General features: G+C 44.8%; 1 protein-coding gene across 1 annotated transcript in view; it reads left to right on the plus strand.

The window, feature by feature from the left end:
- Positions 1-24633, plus strand: part of MND1 (meiotic nuclear divisions 1) — a 114691-nt gene that overhangs the window by 87217 nt on the left and 2841 nt on the right. The gene's annotated exons all lie outside the window — the stretch shown is intronic.

A 24633-nucleotide genomic window follows, 5' to 3' on the forward strand; every position in this document is an offset into this window, starting at 1 on the left:
AATGTGCTGCATTATGAACTGTCCCACTGCAGTGAATTTATATTATACTTACTCCAGCTTGATTTTTAAAAAATTTTTTGTAAGAGATAAGAGGCCAGGTGAGGCTAATGATTTCTATTAACCAAGAATGGCAAACTACCATCCCAAGAGCCAACTTCAAGGCCCGTTTTTTACAGCCCTGGAGCTAAGGATGCCTTTTTACACTTTTTAAATGATGTAAACATAGGAATGAGCAACAGAGGTGGTATGTAGCCTACAAAACCTGAAATATTTACCAGCTGAACCTTTACAGAAAGTTTGTCAACTCTGAAAAGATCAAAAGCTGACAGCCTGTGGTCTAGATAGACATGCGAGGCATGGTTTGCCTAACCTGTATTTTACTTTTCATTTAAGCTGGTTGTCAACACAGTCACATGTGAAATGTCACGGGCATCTCTAGCTTCTTCTGAAAGCTGAATGATTGAGCAACCCCCATGGCAGCACCTCTGCCGGAGGTGAGGGACTGACTCGGGGGGCGGGTTCATCTCTTAGAGGAATGCCGAGCACAGCTTTCTTCCTGAAGTCACTCTGCTGTTCCAAGGTGACAAACTGACTTGAGATCAAACTTTAGTTTCAACTTTTCAAATCCCAGAAGGAAAATCCCGGTGCCATTTTTTTGTATTAAATGTTTAACCTAACATAGAACTGACATCTTGATGATGAAACATTCTATGCACAAACAAGCGATGTCTTTCCATATGCTCAAACATGCTTTTAGTTTTTCCTTTAGTTCTGTAGATGGGCTTCGCTGGTGACGCAGACAGTAAACAATCTGCCTGCAGTGTGGGAGACCTGCATTCGATCCCTGGGTTGGGAAGATCCCCTGGAGAAGGGCATGGTAACCCACTCCAGTATTGTTGCCTGGAGAATCCCCATGGACAGAGGAGCCTGGTGGGCCACAGTCCATGGGGTCCCAAAGAGTCAGACACGACTAAGCAACTAACACACACTTAGTTTTTCCAGTGGTTTTATAGTTTTCTTCATATAAAATTTTTACATTTCTTAAATGTATTCCTAAGTATTTTATCTTTTATTCCCATTTTAAATGGAGGTTTTTCTAACTAGTTATTATTTATGTATCTGAAGGCAGTTTTGCATATTAATTTTGCATCCTGCCATCTTGCTAAATTCTTTTTTGAGTTTGTTTTGTAATTAGTTCTCCGAAGTTTTCCAGGTATCCTGTCATATCATATTCAAATAGGCATAGTTTTAATTCTTCTTTTCTCATTGTTTTCTCTTACCTGATTGTATCAGCTAATACCACTCATAAAACTGTAATAGAGGTAGGAACATCTATCTTATTTCTGACTTCAGTAGGAACGCCTTATAATTCTGCATTAAGTAAAATGCTGGCCTTTAATTGGTAACGTTAAGGAAATATCCTGTTTTCTCAAGGATTTGTATCAGGAATGCTTGTTAAATTTGTTGGAGTTTTCCCCATTTATGGAGATAAGCATAGGATCTTTCTTTTAAAATCTATTAATAAGGTGAATGATATTAATAAATTTTTCACACTCATCTGTCTGTACATTCCTGGCATAAAACCTACTTAGCCATGGTGAATTATTTTCTTAATGTGATATTAGAGTTAGATATTGTATAGATATTAATAGTTTATTGATATTAATAGTTTAGAGTTTTTGCATCAATATTCATAAGTGATACTGGTCTATAATTTTTCTTTAGGTGCTATCTCTACAGGTTTGGATATCAGTGTTATACTAATGTTAATCCTTCTTAAAAAGGATTTGCAAGTTTTCTTTCATCTGCTCTGAAACAATTTATGTAACACTGGGATTACCTGGCTTCTAAAGATGTTCAACTATAATTTTCAACAACAAAACCAAAAACTGGATCATTCTGAACATATGAATCAATGCTATTTTGCTTTTCACTTAAGAGTTTGAAAATTTTGTTCAAAAAATTTGTTTTACTTGCTATATATTATTTCTTCATAAAGATGTACTAAGATTTATAGACATTTGGTTTGTTTTCAGCAGCATGCTATTTCAGATGGTATTTTCATAGAACATTTCCAAACATCTGTTTGTGCATTCATGGGAGTTCTTGACAAGAGAAAAAAAGAAGCTCTTTTGAGTTTGTTTTTAACTCAATAAGACTATTCATGAAGAACTGATCCTCTACAAAGACTATAAGTAATATAAGATAGAGCTGAGTTTTATAGAAAAGTAGGGGCAGGGTAATGGCTTTGAGGACTTTTTAAATTGCTTTTTCAATGGGTTTTCAGAAATGAATTCTAGGTAATTTTTTATTGAAACAATTTGTAAAAAACTGTGCTGGGACTCTATTATCAAAAACAGATTTGTAAAAATTACTGCCTTTTAGCTGAAATGTATTAATTAGAAAAAAAATGTGTAATTAATGCTCAGATGTCTTTAGGTTAAAGATTAGCTTTTAAAGGCTAAATGCCAAATGCTTTCTGAAAACCTCTCTAAAATGTACCTTGCCGATTTGGAGTTTGGGTTTGATGCAGAAAGGGCGAGTTACTTTACAAGCCCTGACTTGGAAGGCATCATGTTTCCCATGACGTTTGGAAAAGTAACTATGGGAACTTTTTGCACATTTACACTGAACAGATACGTAATTTTTTGTGTCCAGTTGTGGTTGTTACATGCTTAAGTCACCGTACTTCTGGCTTACATGCGTTTCCTGTGTTGTGTGAGCTCTGGGGACCCACACCTGACTGACTTTAACTTTGTCATTAGCAAGTTTCCGTCAGAGCAGATTTGGTTTGATTCTGAGGTCAACCGGAACAAATACTTTGCTTTTAAGGACCCTAATAAAATCAGTTTGTATTTATGGAGACTGAAATGACCTGTTTGTTTTTAACCGATTAAAAATATACTTTAATGACAACAATTTTCTTAATAGATCCAGAAAGATAACTTCTTTTTTGGAATGGTGTCAATATTTGACATAGCACAGCCTCAGGAAATAACATACCTGTATGCCAAAATTATTCTGCATAATCATAACTGAAAGGGCCTAAGAGATTGCTTTTCTCATACGTGGACAGAGTATGAAGAAGCCATATTATAGTGCAGTGTTAACTATGTTATAATAAGACCATTTAAAAAGTAAGGCAGTGACGTTGGAACTAAGTATATTTGGAAGATAGTTTTTTCCCTACTAGACAAAAGCTCTTTGAGGGCATGTTGGTTTTTCATCTCTTTAGGCCCAGAGCACCTCATGTAGTATTTGACACAAAAGAACGACAATTTCATCATCTCCTGCTTTGAATGGACTCTCATCATCGCTTACCAACACTTTTACTTCAACTATAACTGGCCTTACTCCAGAAAGGCTATAAAGCAGCTGTGACTTTCAGTCAGCTTTTCCCACTCAGGCCTCTCTACTCAATTCTACTTTCCTCAATTTTCTCTATTTAAAAAAAAAAAAAAAGTTTTCTATTTAAGCTTGAGCTCTTCAAGCATAATCTCAACTCCCTAACAGCCCCTCTTCCAGTTGCTGTCACAGCCATCCTTCTGCCTAGACGGGGTCTCCACGGCTGTCCACGACCCAGCTCCCTCCTGGTTGCTCCGAGGCCTTGCTTTGCTTCATTTCTCTCCTCTTTACCTCCCTCCTCCCTCACTCTTCCTTCCTACTGCCTGGTCTTAACACACCTCCACACTGTTGCATCAGAACACATCGCCGGGTAGGAGGAGATACCATTTCTTCTCCTTTTATTCTAATAACCTAAAGTGAGGTGAAGTCGCTCAGTCGTGTCCGACTCCATAGCCCACAGGCTCCTCCGTCCATGGGATTCTCCAGGCAAGAGTACTGGAGCGGGTTGCCATTTCCTTCTCCAGGGGATCTTCCCCACCCAGGAATCAAACCCGGGTCTCCCGCATTGTAGGCAGACGCTTTACCATCTGAGCCACCAGGAACCTAGGATTCAGCTAAATTGTTTAAGTCATTTTTGAACATTAGAGTCACTTTTTCTCCATTTATGAAATCATTTGAACACTCATTTAATAATCTCATGTTTGCCAGGCATTACATTAGAAGTTGATGATCCAAAGATAAATGAGTTCTATAGTTCTTTCCTCAAAGGATTCCAACTAAGTAAATGAGGCAGATGCACAAGCAGGGAATTATAACGCTGAAGAGAGCACAGGCAAGGAGTGTACAGATGTCAGGGGGTATGGACAGGGAAGACCGCCGCATCAACCCACAGTCCCGCTTCCTAGGATTTAGATCCATAGATACAAAGCTGGCGCTGGGTAGGTCCACCTCAGGATATCACTGTCCCTCTTCCAGATCCCAGTTCTTGGTGTTCGTTTTATAAATCCACAGTGGGAAACGCCATTATATTTTAATAAGGAAATGATCATTTTAAATAGTAAGAAAAAATATGTACATAAGTAAATTACTGCTATCCAAAGTTTCTACAGAGCATATGCTACCATTTAATACAAGGGGAAACCCTGACGGTCCAGTGCTTAGAACTTGGTGATTTCACTGCCATGTGGTCAAAAAAATAAATAAGTAAAGGGGGAAAATAACACATGTGTTTGTGATTGCTCGTGTCCACACACACACACACACGCACCGAAAGGAGGCACAAGAGGCTTCAGATCAGATCAGATCAGATCAGTCGCTCAGTCGTGTCCGACTCCTTGTGACCCCATGAATCGCATGTGAAAGGGAGGAATTCTTCCTCTTCTCCTTGCTATAACTTTTATTTTTGAATGTTGCCTGTTCAAATATTTTTGTATATTGTTTGTTCCGGAAGTTGAATTACAACAAAGAAATCCCAGAGGTCTCTGCACCATCTGGCCCCAACTTTTCAGTCTTATTTTGCACTTCTCTGCAGCATGAAACAAATCAAGGTAGTCTTATCTCTTAATCAAAGAATCATTAGCAAGCAAGTTTTGCTCATCTGAGCCCTTCATCAAGCGTGTCCTCCATCTAGACTCTGTTTCTTTGGAGAGCAGCTTGAGACCAGCATTCTTCACGAGGCCTTCTGTGCCAGGCCTTCAGTCACAGAAAGCTCCGGTGAGCCACTGCTCTATACAAGGCACGTCCGCTCATGCAGCACTGCCCAGCTGCTCTAACGCCACCTAAGTAACGTTCGTGTTTGGACGTCCTATATCCACTCGATTCCTAGCTCATACAGCCTTGCATCATCCACATATAAAGCTCTTAGTATTTCTTGAATCAATTAATCCTCTCCACTTGCTGAGGGGGATAATTACTGTCCTAATGAAAACCACTGAATGAAAATGAGCTGTTGGAAGTGTTCCCTAAGTCCCTGGGAAACAATATGGATTTGAATCAAACAACCTTGAGTTCACATACTGGCTCTCACTCTGAATTTAGGCAAGTTAATGTCCCTATGCTTTCCTGCCCCATTTTTTCTTTTTTAAAAAATTTTATACAATTTTTAAAAGTTACTTGACATTTACAGTTATTGCAAAATACTGGCTGTGTTCCCTGTGTTGCACAATAGGCCTGAGCCTACCCTACCCCCAGTAGTTTGTGCCTCGCTCCCCACTCCCCAGGGCTGCCCTGCTTCCCAGGTGGCTCAGTAGGTAAAGAATCCGCCTGCCGACGCGGGAGACGTGAGTTCGATCCCTGGATCAGGAAGATCCCCTGGAGGAGGGCCTGGCTACCCACTCCAGTATTCCTGCCTGGAGAATCCCATGGACAGAGCAGCCTGGCGGGCTGCATACAGTCCATGGGGTCACAAGCAGTCAGACGTGACGGAGCACGCCCAGCCCACTCCCCAACCCATCTGTGGCCCTTCCTCCCCCTCTCACCCCGCCTGTTTCTTAAATCTGGATGAAACACCTGGCCTCAAAGATCTTGACTTTGCTTGGAAAATCAAGCGAAATGATGTGGACAGAGCAGTGAACGCTGTGCTCTAGCGCAGAGTACGTGCTCAGCGGAAGGTGGTCACACTCTTCTGAGCATTCAGGAAGTTCTTGCCAAAAGGAAATAAAATACTGCCAACACAGTGATGGCGGTTTCCTTCACAGGTACACTGGCCTCCAGGGCCTCGCACCCCCAGGCCTCGGGTCACCTCGGGGGCCCTGCTGCTGCTGTGGAGGAGCCCACCTCGCCCCGGGCCAGCCTCCACCGCCCGCCCCAGCAGCCTCTGCCTTCAGGGCGTTCCCACTCCTGCCGGCCAGGAAAGGTGAGTTACAGGAATCCCAGCTGAGAAGCTAGGAAACATTTTCTTACAGAAAAGCATTGTCTGTCACACATGGTGGTCAGAGTTCGTAGCAAAATTAGGTTAATGGGCTTCTTGGCCATATCTGGCCATCTGAACCACCATATCTAAAATTGTTTCCATGGGAAACTATGTTCCGGCCCAACCACTGACTTAGGAGGGAGCTGTTGGAATGCAGCTCGTTTGGAGACGGTCTGTAGGTCAGCTTGCATAACTCATTGTCAATGAAAAAGGAAAATGACATTTCTCTTACTGAAACATACTGTACATACATTTTTACAACTGTCTCTTGGGGACACCAAGTATCTAAAGTTATCTGAAATAGCAGTCCATAAACCCATCAGCTTGAACTGATTTTCTGGGTCTAATTATGTTTGAGCTGCTAACTCCAGCAACTCAGATGTGCTTGTTAGGTGTCTTTGAGACATTTTTAGCATTTAATATTTTGAAGGAAGACGGAGCTTTTCCCTTCGCAGCACTCCCCCTGTGGTTACATAACGCTGTGCCCGAGCTGCGCCCGCCCCCGTCCCCCTGGAAGCCTTCCTGCCCTTGTATGGTAACTGTTCCACCGCAGTTCTTGGTACTGAAGCAAGCAAGTTGAACCCTTATTAGGATCCAAGCTTAAAAGTTAAACAGCTCAGGGGCTAAGATTAAGAATCTCCTGTGAGTAGAATCCAGTAGATACTACATGAATCAAATATGTTTGGTTTGGGACCAAGCTATTAGGTATGAATATAAGTGATCTGTATGAGGTTGGTGTCATAAAAACAAACAATTACTTGTTGTGTTTTAAATTCATTCTAAGTTCCAAGAAAGCATTTTTCTAACTACCTAATGTTTCCATGTTGTGTAATTACCGCAAAGAGCATCAAGAATGTCTTTTCCTTCCTTTTCTTTCTTATGGCCTATGGATGTGGCAAAAGCAATGTCCATGTACTCTCCGTTTATTCCAGGCTTACGCTCGGTCCTTGAGTCACCCTCCCTTTTAAGTTAGTTTCTCTGAGAGGGAGAAGAAAAAAGCAGAACCAGGCAGACTGTTAATTCTCTTATTCCATCCCCTCAACAAAGCCAGTTCTTAAGAAGGGTAAAAGAAGCATTTAATATATCAAAGCAAGTCTTATATTCCACCCGGAGTGGAAACTGGTACAGCCATTATGGGAAACAGTATGACGATTCCCTAAAAAATTAAAAATAGAGTTGCCATATGACCCAGCAGCCCCACTCCTGGACGTGCACCCAGGCAAAACTATCATTTGAAAAGATACACACACCCCTATGTTCACTACTTAAAATAGCCAAGGACTCCCCTGGGGGCACAGTAGATAAGAATCCACCCGCAGGGCAGGGGACACCGGTTCGATCCCTGGTCTGGGAAAATTCCACGTGCCTCTGAGCAGCTAAGCTCAAGCGCTGCAACCACTGAGAGCACACTCTAGGGCCTGCGAGACCAGCCACTGAGCCTGCGTGCCGCAACTACTGAAGCCCGGGCGCCCTAGAGCCTGCGCTCTCAACAAGGGAAGCCACCGCAGTGAGAGGCCTGCACCCCAGCAAGAGAGGAGCCCCCACTCTCCGTGACTGGAGACAGTCCAGGCAAGCAATGAAGACCTGGCACGGCCAAAAGTAAATAGCCAAGACGCGGAAGCAATCTGAATGTCCATCCACAGATGAATGGATAAAGAAGATACGGCATATTTACACAATGGAATATTTTTACGCTTTACCATCTGAGCCACCAGGGAAGTCAATGGAATAGTACTTAGCCATAAAAAGAGTGAAATGATGCCATTTACAGCAACATGAATGGGCCTAGAGATTATCATACTAAGCAAAGTTAAGTCAGAGAAATACAAATACCATATGATATCACTTATATGTGAAATATAAAATATGACACAAAGGAACATATCTACAAAACAGGAACAGACTCATAGACACAGAGAACAAAGAGGGAGCAGGTCGGGTAGTGGGATTGGGATTTGCGCACTGGAGGTGACCGTATGCTTTGGCATTCCAGTTGGGACCCTCTTGAGAGTGAACACGAGGGCTGATTCTCATGGAGCCAGAGTGACGGGTGTGAATCAAGACTGTGCCAGGCAGACCGGCTGTATGGTCACCCTGCTTATGGATAGATTTAGCATTTTCTAAATGTGCTGTGTCTGTGAAACACTACATTTTATATCCCCCCCTTCCTACATCTTTCTAGTTTGCAGATGCCAACTAGTATACATAGGATGGATAAATAACAAGGTCCTGCTGTAGAGCACAGGGACTGTATTAGACAGCCTGTGATAAGCCATCATGGAGAAGAATACATGCATAACTAAATCACTGTGCTGTACAGCAGAGATTAACACACAGCATTGTAAATCAACCTTACTTCAACAAAATTTTTGAAAATAAAGATACCCCTCCCAATGCATTTGCCTTGTCTAAGGAATAGATTTAACTTTTTGAGAATTCTGGAAATTAAACAAGTTGAAGCATTTCTTTTTCTTTTTTAATAAAAGGACCTATAATACCAGAGATCTCCAGTCACTTATGAAATGCCTCCTTTACACCAGTCCCAGAGATAAATGATAAGCTCCAAGTCCTGAAGACAGTCAATCTTGGTGCAGAAACAGAAGGGAAAGGAGGTGACTCCCTGATAGCTCGGCTGGTAAAGACGCCGCCTGCGATGCAGGAGACCCTGGTTCAATTCCTGGATTGGGAGGATCCCCTGGAGAAGGGATAGGCTACCCACTCTAGTATGCTGGCTTGGAGAATTCCATGGACTGTATAGTCCATGGGGTCACAAATAGTCAGACACAACTGAGCGACTTTCTCTTTTCACTTATCCCTAAGTGATGGGATAAAGCTTTCCAGAGGATGCTAGGGAGGCATTGTTCAGGGGCCTCTCAAAAGGCCTCATATAGAAACATGGTTCATTGGGACCCAGAATTACATTGTCTGGAGCAAGGAAGATGAACCCCAGAAATGCCAGAGGTTCCTGAGGTGATGCTCTGCGGACCCTCCCAGGCCCTCTCACTCTCAGGAATCCAGTGTGAGTGTAGGAGTTGTTACTTGAATTCATTCTTTTGTTCTTCTTTTGTGCCCTTGTTAGGTGCTGGGAGTTACAGTGGTAAAGAGGTTCTCATGAAGATTATGGCCTCGTGTGGAAGGCATTGAACAAAACACTATACATGTATAATAGCAACCCTGCTAAGTCCCATGATGGAGCATGCAGGGTGCTAAGAGAGTTGAACGCAGGGACTAGGAGAGAGAGGACGGTGTGTAGGGCAGGGGTTGTCAGGGAAGAGATATTACACCTGAGACCTAATCCCGTGGACAGAGGAGGCTGGCGGTTTGCAGTCCGTGGGGTCACAAACAGTTGGACACAACTGAGCGACTAACAAATACACTCACAAAGCTTCACAGAGGCAGAGGGCAGGGCATGTGTGCTTTCCCATGGGGAAAAACCTGGCTTCAGAGGAGGAGCCGAGAGGCAGGGGACACAGAGCCCGACGCCTAGCACAGGGGCAGAGTCGCAGGGTCAGAGACGAGGCACATGCTTCCAGGTTTGTAGGAGCTGCCACAGGTTTTGGCCTCTGTGGATGACGGGAAGCCATTGAGCAGTTTAAGCTAAAGAATCAACAAGATCTGATCTGCATTTTTAAAATTCACGCTGACTGCCGTGTAGAGTAGTGGCCACCGAACTTTTTAAATAGTACACCGCTATCAATAACAGTTCGGAGAAGGCGATGGCACCCCACTCCAGTACTCTTGCCTGGAAAATCCCATGGATGGAGGAGCCTGGTGGGCTGCAGTCCATGGGGTCGCTAAGAGTCAGACACGATTGAGCAAATCCACTTTCACTTTTCACTTTCATGCATTGGAGAAGGAAATGGCAACCCACTCCAGTGTTCTTGCCTGGAGAAACCAGGGACGGGGGAGCCTGGTGGCTGCCGTCTATAGGGTCGCACAGAGTCGGACACGACTGAAGCTACTTAGCAGCAGCAGCATGAATAAAAGTTACAACCTGCACACCAATATAGGCAAGTTTATCCTTAAATCATGTGTGGATTATAGGATACAGAATAGTCATTTTAAAGGATGAGAGAAGTTGAAGTTCTAAGCATTTCGTCCCACAGTCCACGGCCTCTTTCACGGCTCTGCAGCGGCAGGTCCGTTTGGGAGGCTCCTGGCTGCGCGGGGCGGCGGGGGAGACGGGTTGTGTGATAATTCGGCTCAGAGCGGTGGAGGCTTAGATTAGGGCGAGGAGGAAGAGATGTCCACAGACCGTAAAGGTACCTTCCAGGATGGGCAGAGGAGACTGAAGGTCTGGTCGGCTGGGGTAGGGTCGGGGAGGGGAGGAGAGCGGACTCGATGGCGACTTCTAGTCTCTGGCTCCAGTAACTCGCCCTGGAAATACAGCTGGATAAAAGAAGCCTGCCGTTTACATTTTGGAGACAAAAAAGAAATGAGGAACTCTTCCTGTCATTTTAGCGGGGGGGGGTGTGTGTGTGTGAGAGAGACAGTAAATGTTTATTTTTGTAAGAAAGATTGCCTCTAACTCTCATGTTTTCTGCTCTTACCCTTTATGTCTCTAAGGAGGGGAAGTTCCAAGATTTAGAAATCTTATTAAGAGAAAGGCAAGATTTCTCTCTCTCTCTCTTGTTTTGTCTCTCTCTCTCTCACTCACTCTCTAGGACTGAATACCTTCTGGGTTGTAAAACTTATTTGCAATTTTGATTGTGACATAGATATTTAAATTGTGTTGCTCTTGTTGTCTAGTTGCTAAGTCGTTTCCAACTCTTTGTGACCCAATGGACCGTAGCTCACCAGGCTCCCCTGTCCATGGGATCTCCCAGGCAAGAAAACTGGTGTGGGTTGCCATTTCCTTTTCCAGGGGATCTTCCCAGCCCAGGGATCGAACCAGCATCTCCTATATTGCAGGTGAATTCTTTATTGTTGAGCCACTAGGGTTTCCCATATTTAAATTATATATAAATTACATACAAAATTATATATATGTGTGTGTGTATAAATTAGGGCTTCCCAGGTGGCACTAGTGGTAAAGAACCCACCTGGCAATGCAAGAGACATAAGAGACTTGGGTTTGATCCCTGGGTAGGGAAGATCCTCTGCAAGAGGGCATGGCAACCCACTCTAGTATTCTTGCCTGGAGAATCCCATGGACAGAGGAGACTGGTGGGCTACAGTCCATGGAGTTGCAAAGAGTTGGACACGACTGAAGCAACTTAGCATGCACACACGCTTGTATAAATTAGAACTCTTTTCCCCACTCATCTTATTTTATAACCCTTTTCTTAGTACACTTTCAGAACCACTTGAGTATTTCAGTACGTAGTATATTCAAAGTAAAGCTATTCACAGATTTCCACAAAAATGACAAAAATGGGAGGAGTTATGGTTATGCTAATATGTCAAAGGCAGGCATCTTCTGTACATCCCCAGAGAGCTGGCTGGGAATCCCCTCATTAAGTAAGCCCATCCTCGGCACTTATCTGTAGGCAAATGTCAGCTGCAGATGCTATTTTAAAAGTCCTTCAAAAAAACCCACAACTACTCACAGTGATTATGAGGAGCCAAAAAATCATAGATCTAGAGTATTCTGTAAACTGTGGGTTCCTATACGAATATCCATTAACATCCTGAAAACGAAATTATTTTAAAGTGCTCCTGAAGTAGCTGCTTGTGTGGGAACTGAATCAATCGTTAAATGAGATGGGGAAAGCATCATGACCAGCCCTGCGCCATAATTAAAGGTCTGCTGAGGACGTTTAGGATGGAAGCAGGGTGCTTCTCCTAGACGTGCACTGAATGAAAATAGATTTTCTATACCTGTGAGTTGTTTGTAATTACTTTTCACTTTTTTACTTATAGAAATGAGTAGACAAGCCAGAGGTGTGGGCCTGTTCGGCCATCTTAAAGTATAGGGGGAATATTATTCAAAAACCTAGAAATGCCTTTCTAATTTTCTCCAGAAAAGAGAGTTTGAATAACTCATGAACTAATTTTTGAGACGTGCAACTTTTTACTGTATGCACACATGTTTATATAAAGACTAGACAACAACTTCGGAAAGAAGGGTATTCCTTAATTAGAGACCTAAAAATTCTTGGTTGGGGAGATGTAAGCTTTTATATACAAAATGAATAAACAACAAAGTCCTACGTATAACACAGAAAGCTATATTCAATATCCTACGATAAACCATAATGGAAGAGAATATATAATTAAGAAAAGAATGTATGTATGTGTAACTGAACCACTTTTCTGTACAGTAGAATTCTTTTTTTTAATTTGGCTGAGCTGAGTCTTAGTTGAGGCACATGGGATCTTCAGTCTTCGCTGCAGCATCAAGGATCTTTAGTTGTGGCTTGCATACCCCTAGCTGTGGCACGTGGGATCCAGTTCCCTGACCAGGGATCGAACCCCAGGCCCCTTGCATTGTAGCCGCTGGACCGCCTGGAAGACCCTGTGCAGCAGAGATTAACACAACACTGTGTTAATCAGCTATACTTAGATTTTTAAAAACTGATGTAAAAAATAAATTCCTGGAAATTGGGGGTGACTACACATTTTTGTGTAAAGAATCCACCTGCAGAGCAGGATACACAGGAGACCCGGGTTCGGTCCCTGAATCAGGAAGATCCCCTGGAGTAGCAAATGGCAACCCACTCCAGTATTCTTGCCTGGAGAATCCCATGGACAGAGGAGCCTGGCAGGGCTACAGTCCATGGGGCTGCAAAGAGCTGGACGCAGCTGAGCATGCATTGAGAACTGAGAATACCTTTTTGTATGCCTATAAATTTATGCTCCTAGTAGCCCTTCAATATATATTTTAATCACCCCTAAATAAATAAATAAAATTAAAATCCTTCATGCTCATGTTCAGAATCTCCTGCTGAAAGTGTGACTTGAAATGAGAGTTGGGGTTCCCTTTACTGTTCAGCTGGGGCCTCCTGCTTGCCGTTTAGGGGGCCATGCTGGAAAGCAGAAATACTGGCTTTATTGTGTTTTTTTCTTTCCCCAAAGGCTTGAGCCCTAGAGAAGGGAGTGGATTCCTAGTTAGAGGAAACTGTTGGTTTGAAGGCACGGGGGAGAGGATTAGAGGGTGTAGTGAAAGCACCTTGGCCAGAACACAAAGGGAAGACTTACCTGCTACTAGAAATTCCCACTGCTAGGAAGAAGAGGAAAGAAGGGGAAAGCTGGGGGTCCTGGAGTTGAGGGGAGCTGGACGCTGTTGCTTAGCTGCACTCCTAAGGGGAAGAAGCATGTCGATCGGCAAGGAGCCCCACGTCCCAGACACAGCACCGCAGCAGCTGAGAGCTGCCAGGCCGGGGCGAACGGTGCTGTGGCAGGGAGCTTCTGTGTGCAGAGGCCCGCTGCTGGGCCCCACGCCCGGGTGAGACCCCAGACCTGCAGCACAATCTCGGGATCAGGGCCAGGAGAACCTCAGGAAGGGCAGAGATCAACTCTGCCCCACTGCAGGACAGGGCAGGAAATGGAAAAGAAGTTGAGGTAGAACACAAAATTATATTCTTGCAAAAATATATTTGTGGACTGATATGTAATGTAACCACTACCAAGGGCAGACTTTTTTTTTTTTTTTTTTTTGAGTATAAAGTGCAGAAATAAACCAGTTGAGCATGTCTAGGCAATTGTACACATCCCAGAATAGCAGTACATGGATGAGCAGAGCTAAACCAAGCCAGCACGGTAGAATGAAAAGATGCACAAAGAGTTTTCAAGCAGGAATCCTTTAAGCAGAGTCAGCCGAGACGGAATTTAGACGCTTGTACGGGACTGGAATTTCTGCCCAGTTGCAAAGGCCCTCATGAGATTTTACGCTTCAGAGGCAGCTTGTGTGTGTGTGACAGGTGTGAAAGTCGCTCAGTAGAGTACAACTCTCTACGACCCCATGGACTGTAGCCCGCTGGGCTCCTCTGTCCGTGGGGTTTTCCAGGCAGAAAGTGGGTAGCCATTCCCTTTTCCAGGGGATCTTCCTGACCCAGGAATTGAACCTGGGTCTCCTGCATTGCAGGTGGATTCTTTACCATCTGAGCCACCAGGGAAGCCCTCAGAGGCAGCTTACCCAATATATTATTTCATTTCTATTTTTCCAAAAGACACCGTTACAGTAAAATGGGGACCTGTAGCGCCCAGAAACAGCAGGAGGTAAAGACTAACCTAAAATCTCTCTCTGACCCTCGGGGGGCATCAGGGACCTACACACAAGCTACCTTGCTTTCACCCCAGGCGGCTGGTGTAGGCTAGCCAGTGACAGGACCCTGAAGGCAGGACTGACTCTCTTCCCCAGTGTCTGCAGGGCAGAAGAGCTGGGAATGTCCCAGCGGGATTGCACATGTGAAGCAGATCTTGAAAGTGGAGTTGAGTTTACTGTAGGAACCGCCGCCAGTACCTTGGGGGAAATGGAACTCAAGGTGTGAAGACAGAGAAAGCAGCTGTGGCAGGGCCGCAGGGAGCAGGCCAGAAGAGGTGTCGAGGAAGACAAGACAGGGACATGACGGGGAAAGGAGAGGAGACAGCGCTCCCACCACCAGGGGGTTCTGATGGGAAGGGAAGTGAGAACTGCAGAAATAGAAAGAGGAACTCAGGGACCAGAGGGCTGCATTTCCCAGCGCGCTCCCCGCCCACCTCCCCCGAAGAAGCAACCACACTGGGGGAAAGATACCCAGGCAGTGTCCTTTGCACCAAAGGTTCTGATTTGATGGTGGATGATCTGCCAGCTCTTTAAAAGGTCACTGCCTAGGCTGGGGAGGAATCAGACGTGGTCCCAGACCAGAACGTGGACATTTAGAAAGAAATGACGTTCTCATCCAACACTGACGCTAATACTTAAAAAAAAAAAAGAAGGAAAGGAAAAAGAATTACAAACTGTAATTTTTGTGTGGTGTTCATGTGGGAAGAAAAGAGGGAAAGAGGGGTGGGAAAGTAGGAGGAAAGCAGCGTCTTCCAAGAAGGTATTTTATCAAGGGTTTCATCAACTCTTGCTCGAGGCTAATTAAGAAAAGAGCTGTGTACCTCCCCTGCTGCAGGCAGACAGTAAGTGCGATCTGAGAGTCACCAAGTGCCCAGTTGTGATTCAAAACATATTTCCTAAGAGCTGAACCAAATTTATGAGCACGACTCATTCAGATCTGATGCTGCTGCTACTGCTAAGTCACTTCAGTCGTGTCCGACTCTGCGCAACCCCATAGACCGCAGCCCACCAGGCTCCCACTTCCCTGGGATTCTCCAGGCAAGAACACTGGAGTGGGTTGAGTTCCTAATAAAACATTAATGTAACATTTCTTTATTCACATACTATGTTGAAACCTAACTAACAGAGCCCTTAAATACATCACAAGAATTTAACAAGGAGACCCATTTTCCAGTTTTATTGAGGTAGGATTGATATATAACATTCTATAAGTTTAAGGTGTACAACAAAATGATTGGATATTTGTATATTTATTTTGTGAATTGATAGCCACATTGTTCACATCGGTCACCTCACATACATTTTTTTTCTTGTGGTGGGAACTTTTAAGATCTACTCCCTTGGCAACATTCAAATATACAGTTTTTAGTAATTGTATTTATGTATTTATTTCTGGCCAGGCTGGGTCTTCGCCGATGCTCAGGCTGTCTCTAGTGGGGTGCAGCAGGGGCCATTCTCTATGGTTACGGCACTTCCCATGGTGGTGGCTTCTCTCATCGCAGAGCGCAGGCTCTGGGGAGCACGGGCTTCAGTAGCTGCAGCCCGTGGGCTCAACAGCCGTGGCTTAGTTGCTCTGAGGCATGTGGCATCCCTGAGGCAGGGATCGAACCTGTGTCTCCTGCACCAACAGGCAGATTCTGTTCCACTGAGCCACCAGAGAAGTATTTTCTAAGAGAGAAACTAAATTTACCAGCCTTGCAGTATGTTTTGGGAACCAGATGTAGATAACACCACCTTAAAATAACTAGGAAAGATACCTGTTACCAGAGGAGGGCCTACACTTGATGTTTTACATTGTGGGGAATCAGATACAACATCAAATTTACCATTTTAACTATTTTTAAGTGTAGAGCTTGGTTCTATTAAGTGCCTTCACATTATTGTGCCACCATCACCACCATCCGTGTCCACAACATTCTTATCTTCCCAAACTGAGAATCTGTACCTATTAAACAATAACTCACATTTCCTCTTCCCCAGCCCCTCGAAACCTCACAATTCTACTGAATACATCCTATGAATTGACTCTTCTAGATCCTTCACATAAGTGGAATCAGCATTCTTTTGTGACTGGCTTATTTAATTTAGCATACTGTACATGCTTGGAGAAGGACATGGCAACCCACTCCAGGATTCTTGCCTGGAAAATCACAAGGACAGAGCAGCCTGGCGGGCTAGAGTCCCTAGGGTCTCTCAGAGTCGGACACAACCGAGTGACTGAGCACACACTGTTCCCCCTGTGCTGTGGACCAGAACTGCTGCCGGTTGAAAGTTGAATGGACCTGCATGTTTTAAGTGGGAGTCATGGAGAAGGCAATGGCACCCCACTCCAGTACTCTTGCCTGGAAAATCCCATGAACGGAGGAGCCTGGTAGGCTGCAGTCCATGGGGTCGAGAAGAGTCGGACACAACTGAGCGACTTCCCTTTCACTTTTCACTTTTACGCATTGGAGAAGGAAATGGCAAGCCACTCCCATGTTCTTGCCTAGAGAATCCCAGGGACAGGGGAGCCTGGTGGGCTGCCGTCTATGGGGTCGCACAGAGTCGGACACGACTGAAGCGACTTAGCAGCATGATGCAAAGTCTTCTTTTCTTAAAAAAAAAAAAAAAGTGATATACCTATATCACTTTTTAAAAACTGCTGCAGCAGCAAATACATTTTAAAGCATTTATTTGGTTGCAAAAGAGGCTGGACTTTAAAGGCCTTGTTCGAGGGCTCTTAGTTCCTGGGATAGGTTCTTTTTATACAGACAAGAGGCCATCCATTAATGGATGAGACTGAGCACTGAGCTTAAGCCTCAGTTCCCTTGACTCCTGCCCCACCGCTTCTCTCTTTGCTCCTGAGCCCCTATAAGAGTATAACATATGTGAGCAAAAAAAAAAAAGGGACAAGGCATGCCTTTGATCTTTCAAGTAGAATTCCTGACACAGGAATACCTTTCTCGGACCCAGATTTTGGACAGTTTGATTTTCGAGCTGTGTTCTGGTTTTTAAAGCAAATGATTTAAAGAAATTTGTAACTTTCTCCTCTCAGCTCTAACCTTAATTTCAAAAGTTTATGCTTTTTACTGAAATAAGACTCGCCTTACCAGCTCTAAAAACTGCGAAGAACTGACTCATTAGAAAAGACCCTGCTGCTGGGAAAGATTGAAGGCAGGAGGAGAAGGGGATGACAGAGGATGAGATGGTTGGATGGCATCACTAACTTGATGGACATGAATTTGAGCAAGCTTCGGGAACTGGTGATGAACAGAGAAGCCTGGCGTGCTGCAGTCCATGGGATCACAAAGAGTGACATGACTGAGCGACCGGACTGAACTGAACTACCAGCTCTAAAGATGCTTTTGAAGTGGCTTTTGACCTTATTCCCTCCAAATCAAAAAGTCCTTCTTAGGTCACTGTAGGTAGGGTGCCTGCAGTAATGGCAAGCTGAGTCCAACTTTGTGTTTTGAAATGACCAGCTGGCTCTGAAAATCATCTCTCAAACTCAGTGGACTCTGGAGTCTCTGTTGTGAAATGAGGCAGGGCTTGTCAGTAACCCACCGGCCCATCTCATCACACCCAGAGCAGGAGCCTGAAAAAACAGGAGCGTTCACAGCAGTCAGTGCACAGACACAGTACCCATGGAAATAATTCAAAGGACTACAGTAGGGGGATGGAAGACACGAGTTTTTTGACCTTTTAAAGATTTTTAGATATACAGATATATCCATTTAGATAGATTCTTAAAGATTTAGATAAGATTTTCTTTTGAGGGAACACTTTTGTGTTTCTTACAAGTCATCCTGAGTTGGTGTTTTTTGTTTTGTTTTGTTTTTGTTTTCATAGATTTTTTTTTTTTTAAAGTCTTTTTATTTTTCTTTCACCCTACTGAGGTGACAGGCCTGCAGGATCTTAGCTGTTCGACCAGGGATCAGACCCATGCCTCCTGCATGAGAAGCTCGGAGTCTTAACCAATGGACCATCGGGGAGGTCTCATCCTGAGCTGTTTTAATTGACATCATTTTCTGGAAGGTTGAAACTAGAAAGATTTCTCTTTTCAAGCAGGACAAGAAAGTCAGTGTTCTTGTCAAGACAGCTGGAAGACAAAACGCTGTAGCCACTGTAGTTTCAACTTACAAGTTAGGCTCCTGATTGTTCCATGAACAAAGTGGAAGGGACTTCTAACTTGAGGAGTGGAGGAAAGAGGATCTGGAAGGGGAAAAGTCAAGAATGAAGAGCGCCCAAGAATGCGTATTTCTCCACTCAGTTCTTAGACGTTTTTATCTGATGTAAAAAATATTGTCCAACCCAGCCAGCCTCATAGGTATACTCTTCCCCAGCCTTGACTGAAATTCTGCACAGACGAAGTTAAAGAGACAATGCTTTGACCACGATATCCAATCATTCTGCATCTGGATTCAAGCCAGAAGGCTATGTGCTAACAGTTTGTGTTTCTCCTTTTAAGAGTGGTCTGCTTTTGCAGGAAAACTGAGGATATTATATGAGCCTTAGAAATATTGGGGAGTTGATATATTTTAAAGTGAAGTGAAAGTCACTCAGTCGTGTCTGACTCTTTGTGACCCCCTGGACTATATAGTCCATGGAATTCTCCAGGCCAGAATACTGGAGTAGGCAGCTATTCCCTTCTCCAGGGGATTTTCCCAACCCAGGGACCAAACCCAGGTCTCCTACATTGCAGGTGGATTCTTTACCATCTGAGCCACCAGAGAAGCCCAAGAATACTGGAGTGGGTAGCCTATCCCCTCTCCAGTGGATCTTCCTAACCCAGGAATCAAACCAGGGTCTCCTATTAAAGGTGGATTCTTTAACAACCAAGCTACCAGGGTATATTTTGAGTGCTATGAAATAGTTTTCCTAAAAGGGACATACTTAACAATTGGAAGTGTATTAGCTCTAGCCTTCTTTCATGGATATGTGTGTGTGTGTGTGTTTAAAATATATCTAACATAAATTTACCATTTTGACCATTTTTAGGGGCATCGTTCAGAGGCATTAAGTACATTTGATGGCTATTTTAAAAATCCTTTACTCCTCTGAATGCAGAGGCTCCTTCCTATTTTGTATAGATCACACCCTGAACAGTGTTCAGGGACCTTTCATTTTTCAACTTCACAAAATTATGAGTTTTCTATCACTCCTTTTTGGGGCTTCCCTGGTGCCTCAGTTGATAAAGAATCTACCTGAAATGCAGGAAACCACCTGCAATGTGGCAGACCCGGGTTTGATCTCTGGGTCGGCAAGATCCCCTGGAGAAAGAAAGGCAACCCACTCCATAGCCTTGCCTGGAAAATCCCATGGACGGAGGAGTCTGGTGGACTTCAGTCCACAGGGTCGCATGGACTGTATAGTTGTACACGACTTAGCGACTAAACCATCACCATCATCCCTTTCTAAAAACACAGATTCTAAAAACACAGACCATTTCGTAATGGTCCGTTGCTCCTCTGTAGTCTTTTATCCACTAAAGATCATGATTAAGTTTATCCTAAACCTGCTGTCCCCCAAGCTAGGCAACTTCCATTTCTTTGTCTACTAATAGAAAAATGTTTCTTCCCTTAGTTCCCGCTCTTAGTGGAGAAAGGAGGGTGCTGGTTATGCTTTCCAGAGCAGCGTGGTGCATGCTTTGTCACTTCAGTTGTGTCCAACTCTTTGTGACCCTACAGACCATAGTCTGCCAGGCTCCTCTGTCGATGGGATTCTCCAGGCCAGAATACTGGAGTGGGTTGCCATGCCCTCCTTCAGAGGATCTTCCCTACTCAGGGATCGAACCCGTGTCTCTTAGGTCTCCTGCATTGGCAGGCTGGTTTTTTGCCAATAGCACCATTTTGGAAGCCCTACACTTTCCAGAGCAGACTGGATTTCATATATCCTGATCCATCATCATACCTCATGGCAGGTGTTTTACTTGTTTTTTGGTTCAGAAAATATAGGCTCAGGGATTTCCCTGGCTATCCAGGGGGTGAGACTTCCCCTTCCAATGCAGAGGTACGGTTTCGATCCCTGGTCAAAGAGCTAAGATCCCACATGCCTCATGGCCAAAAAACAGAACATAAAAACAGAAGCAATATTGTAACAAACTCAATAAAGACTTTAAAAATGGTCCGCATAAAAAAAAAATCTTTAAAAAAATAGAAAGGAACATTGGCTGGACTATTAAAATTTTAATGGAGGAGAAAGCACCCAAACAAGAGCAAGGTTGCCGTAGAGACCTGCTTGATGCACACGGGTGCTCGTGGCCCCTCCCAGCGTTATCCCACAAACATGGACCCTCGGTGAATATTTGTTGACTGAGTAAATGAATGAGAGGTGGTAGGTCTTAGGTAACATTCTAGCCCTGGGTAAGCACAACAGTCCAAAATCAGAAGTAAGGGCAGGTATGGCAAGTTAGAGTGCAGGTAGCTTGTGACCTAAGGTGAGGATGTGGTTCAAATGGGGAAGCGGAAGTTCTGAATGAGTTTGAATTTGACTTGTACCCTTTAGGTTGTGACCACCCCAAAAGATGTACAACTGGTTTGCAAAGAATGTATCCCGTCAGAATCCTAAATAAGAATTAAATAATTAAAGGGAGAGAAGAATTTATTAATTAGTTCTCTTTTCCCTGAACTTTCCATGCTTGTCGCCCTCTGTGGGCACAATCCTGATTGTTCAGTGTCCTCCAGGAGCCCTGGCCCTTCACACCAACACAACCACACCCAGAACAAGTATATTCTTCAAACCGAACTTTGTCTTAGATATGCCCTTCGAGTAAATATTCCAATTCCTCAGAACTGGAAAAGCATCAGATCACATTCCCTACACACACATAAGCCATGGTCACCGCGTGCTTCAAAGTCAATACGTGCTTGAAATTACTTGGTTGAAATACTGTGCTCTGAGTCTGAACACCAGATAGACACATTTGTGTCTCAGAAGAGGGACTCTTAACCTCAGTGAATGTAACCAATGGGATGAATCTGCGCCAGTTCTGGGCAACGTTCTCCTCTCCCCACCATCAGGGTGGAAGTGAAGGAATCAGTGACTTGGTAACTGGGTTATAGTCCTGTTCTCAGCCACAGGAAGCCACTATAGATTCTGTAGGGGAAAGACATGATAAAAATGCGTCAGAGGTTTAAAAAAGATTTAGAAAGTTTGCTAGAGGAATGGCATTTGTTCTAGACCTATCGGAGGATGCTGGGAGGGGACGTCTGCGGCTGCCATCCCCACGCTTGCTGCCGTTTGGAGGACACAGGGGGCTCTGGTCAGTGTTCCTGAAGATACTGCCATGGGCTCTGAAACACATGCAGAAGACCAGTAAAATAAAAAAAAGGGTGATCAAGTATACTTGAGGCGAACAGAGAGGAGATGGTGAAGAGCTCTGACTCTATGGACGAGAGAGGTGCCAGCCCTCTTGAGAGAGACACCCCCAGGTGACGAGGACTGGCCCACCAGCACCGGTCATTCTGTGTGGTTACAAAAGCCACTGTCCATCCACCTGGCTCCACCACTCTGCTGCTCCTTGAGGGCAGGGGTGCTTGTGACAGATTTTAGGGTGTAGCTTTGTACACTACTAGGCATAGGGTGATCTCTGCTATATTTATTTTCGAAATTACAGATTTTCATCGTTTCGTCTTGAAAGGTGAATAGATGGGACCTCCCTGGCAGTCCAGTGGTTGAGAATCCACTCTTCCATGGGAGGGGGCACGGGTTCAATTCCTGGTTGGGGAACTAAGATCCCACACGCTGCATGGTGCAGCCAAAAAAAGAAAGAGAGGGCTAAGTTACTCTGTGTGAAAAGAGCACAGTAGAGAAAAACAGAGAACTGGAAAATTCAGTGAGACCAGAAATGCAAACTTGGGGTGAGTAGGGGAAGGGAGGGAGTAAAGAAGTGCTGAAGTGTGACCAGGCTTCAGGGAGGACAGCCTCGAAGGCTCTGCTAAGAAGGTGGACATGATCGCACAGGCAGGAGGAGCCCATTCAAAGTCTTAAAGCGGGGAAATGATCAAGTCTGTGCCTTAGAGGGATCCCTGGTGGCAACATTAAGGTGGGCATTTCAGGGAACACGCATCAGCCCTTGTGTGAGGGGGCAATAGAGGGCCAGACATTAATGGGAAAAGTCGGAGCAGCACTACAACCAGTATTAAGAGAATAGAAAGAGTTGAAAATGACATCAAGTTTCTAGTTTAGTTTGACACTGAGCCAAAAACCAAGAGACGTAATCGAAGAAGAGAAGCAGCCGGGAAGGAGAGATTACTCACTCGATTCTGAATACTTGGAGTCTGAGGAGCCTACACATTTCCAGGGACAGCCGTGGGTTTGTGGTCAGTAGTATGATGCTCAGAAGAGAAGCTGGGCCCAGAGACACAGTTGGGGGTGGGAGTCAGAAGCATGTGCCCCGATGGGGAGCCCAGAACCTTTACTTGGAGGGAGAGAAACAGTGAGCCTGGGAAATGGAGATTCCCTGCCCCGTTTGTAAAGCTCACTGCCTTGCTCCCTGTGATACAGATACCTAAACAGCAGGACAAGTGAGTGGAAATGACACCAGAATCTTCCCCAGAGTTCTTTACCTCCTGCACTGTGACAGATGAGCCACCCGTCCAGGTTCCGGGAAGTTTCTCTGGGAGCTGAGTGCTGTGTGGACTCAGTGAAGCAGGCTCTTGTGTGGAATCTGCTCACCCCTGTGCAACACGCACAGCCCCGAAACACCTCCGCTCCAAGCCCCGCGCCAGGAGCCCGAGCAGCGAGTCAGCAGGGCTCTCATCACTAACTGTCTCGAAACGTCTGAAACGTCGTGATGACAAGCCGTCCCAGCGGTTTCCAGGGGCGACCGAAGGAAGAGACCCCCGGCGGGATGCAGGACGTCAGGCTTGAAGGCGCAGCACAGGCCTGGGGCACGACAGTGACAAAGTCTGAGGGAACGCAGACTGCGGCAGTCACTGCTGAGTGACTTCTCAGTGAGGAAGAGGAGTAAAAGGAGGCGTTGAAGAACGGGACTTCCCAGCGGTCCAGTGGCGAAGAATCTGCCTTGCAATGCAAAGGACGCGAGTTTGATCCCTGTTGGGGAACTAAAATCCCACATGCCTCAGAGCAACTACTGCGTCCTTGAGCCGCAACAAAAGATCCTACAGGACGCAACCAAGACCCCGCGTGCCGCAACTAAGACCAACATGGCCGAGTAAATAAATAAAATTTTAAATGTTAAAAAAAAAAAAGTTGAAGAATAGACAGGAAAATGGGTGCCTGCCAGACGTCGGGGATGGTGAGTGAGTGAAGCAGGTGAAGAGAGTCGGTAATTAGAAACTCCTGTCATAAGATGAGTAAGTCTTGGGAATGTAACGTACAGCACTAGTGAGCAATATATTACACGTTTGAAAGTGGCTAAGAGTGGGTCTTAAAGGTCTCATCACGCACGAAAAATGTGTGACGATGTGAGGCGGTGAGTGTTAGCTAAACTTACAGTGGCTAAACTTATTTCACGATGTACACACATATGAAGTCACTGTATAGTGTGCCTAAAACTGATACTGTGACGTGCTTAGTCGCTCAGTCATGTCCGCTCCTCGGTACACTATGGACTATAGCCTGGCAGACAGGAGACCATGAGATTCTCCAGGCAAAAATACTGGAGTGGGTAGCCATTTCCTTCTCCAGGGCATCCTCCCAACCTGGGAACTGAACCCTGGTCTTCTGCAGTGCAGACAGATTCTTTACCATCTGAGCCACCAGGGAAGCCCAAAACTAATACCTATGTGCACGCCAAGTCGCTCAGTCGTGTCCAACTCTTTGAGACCCCGTGGGGTGTAGCCCGCCAGGCTCCTCTGTCCATGGGATTCTCCAGGCAAGAATACTGGAGAGGGTTGCCATGCCCTCCTCTAGGGGATCTTCCCCACCCAGGGATCGAACATGAGTCTCTTATGTCTAACCTGCTTTAGTTCATGTCAATTGTATCTCAATAAATGGAGGGAGTCAGGGGGAAGAAGTGGAAGACTAAAAACTGGAGGGAGAAATAGCTGTTGAGGAAACAAACTCAACAGTCATCCCAGGAATATTATTACTTGATTAAAATAAGCCTTGACAGATAAGCACATTGAAGAGATCAGCAGAAATATCTTGCTGGGGATGCAGTCAGGGGAGGTGTTCTCCAGGATGTGGAACTTGAACTAGCCCTTTAGGCGCACGCAGAGAGAGAAGG

Source organism: Bos indicus x Bos taurus, chromosome 17 (genome assembly GCF_003369695.1).
Source record: "Bos indicus x Bos taurus breed Angus x Brahman F1 hybrid chromosome 17, Bos_hybrid_MaternalHap_v2.0, whole genome shotgun sequence".
Lineage (NCBI taxonomy): Eukaryota > Metazoa > Chordata > Mammalia > Artiodactyla > Bovidae > Bos > Bos indicus x Bos taurus.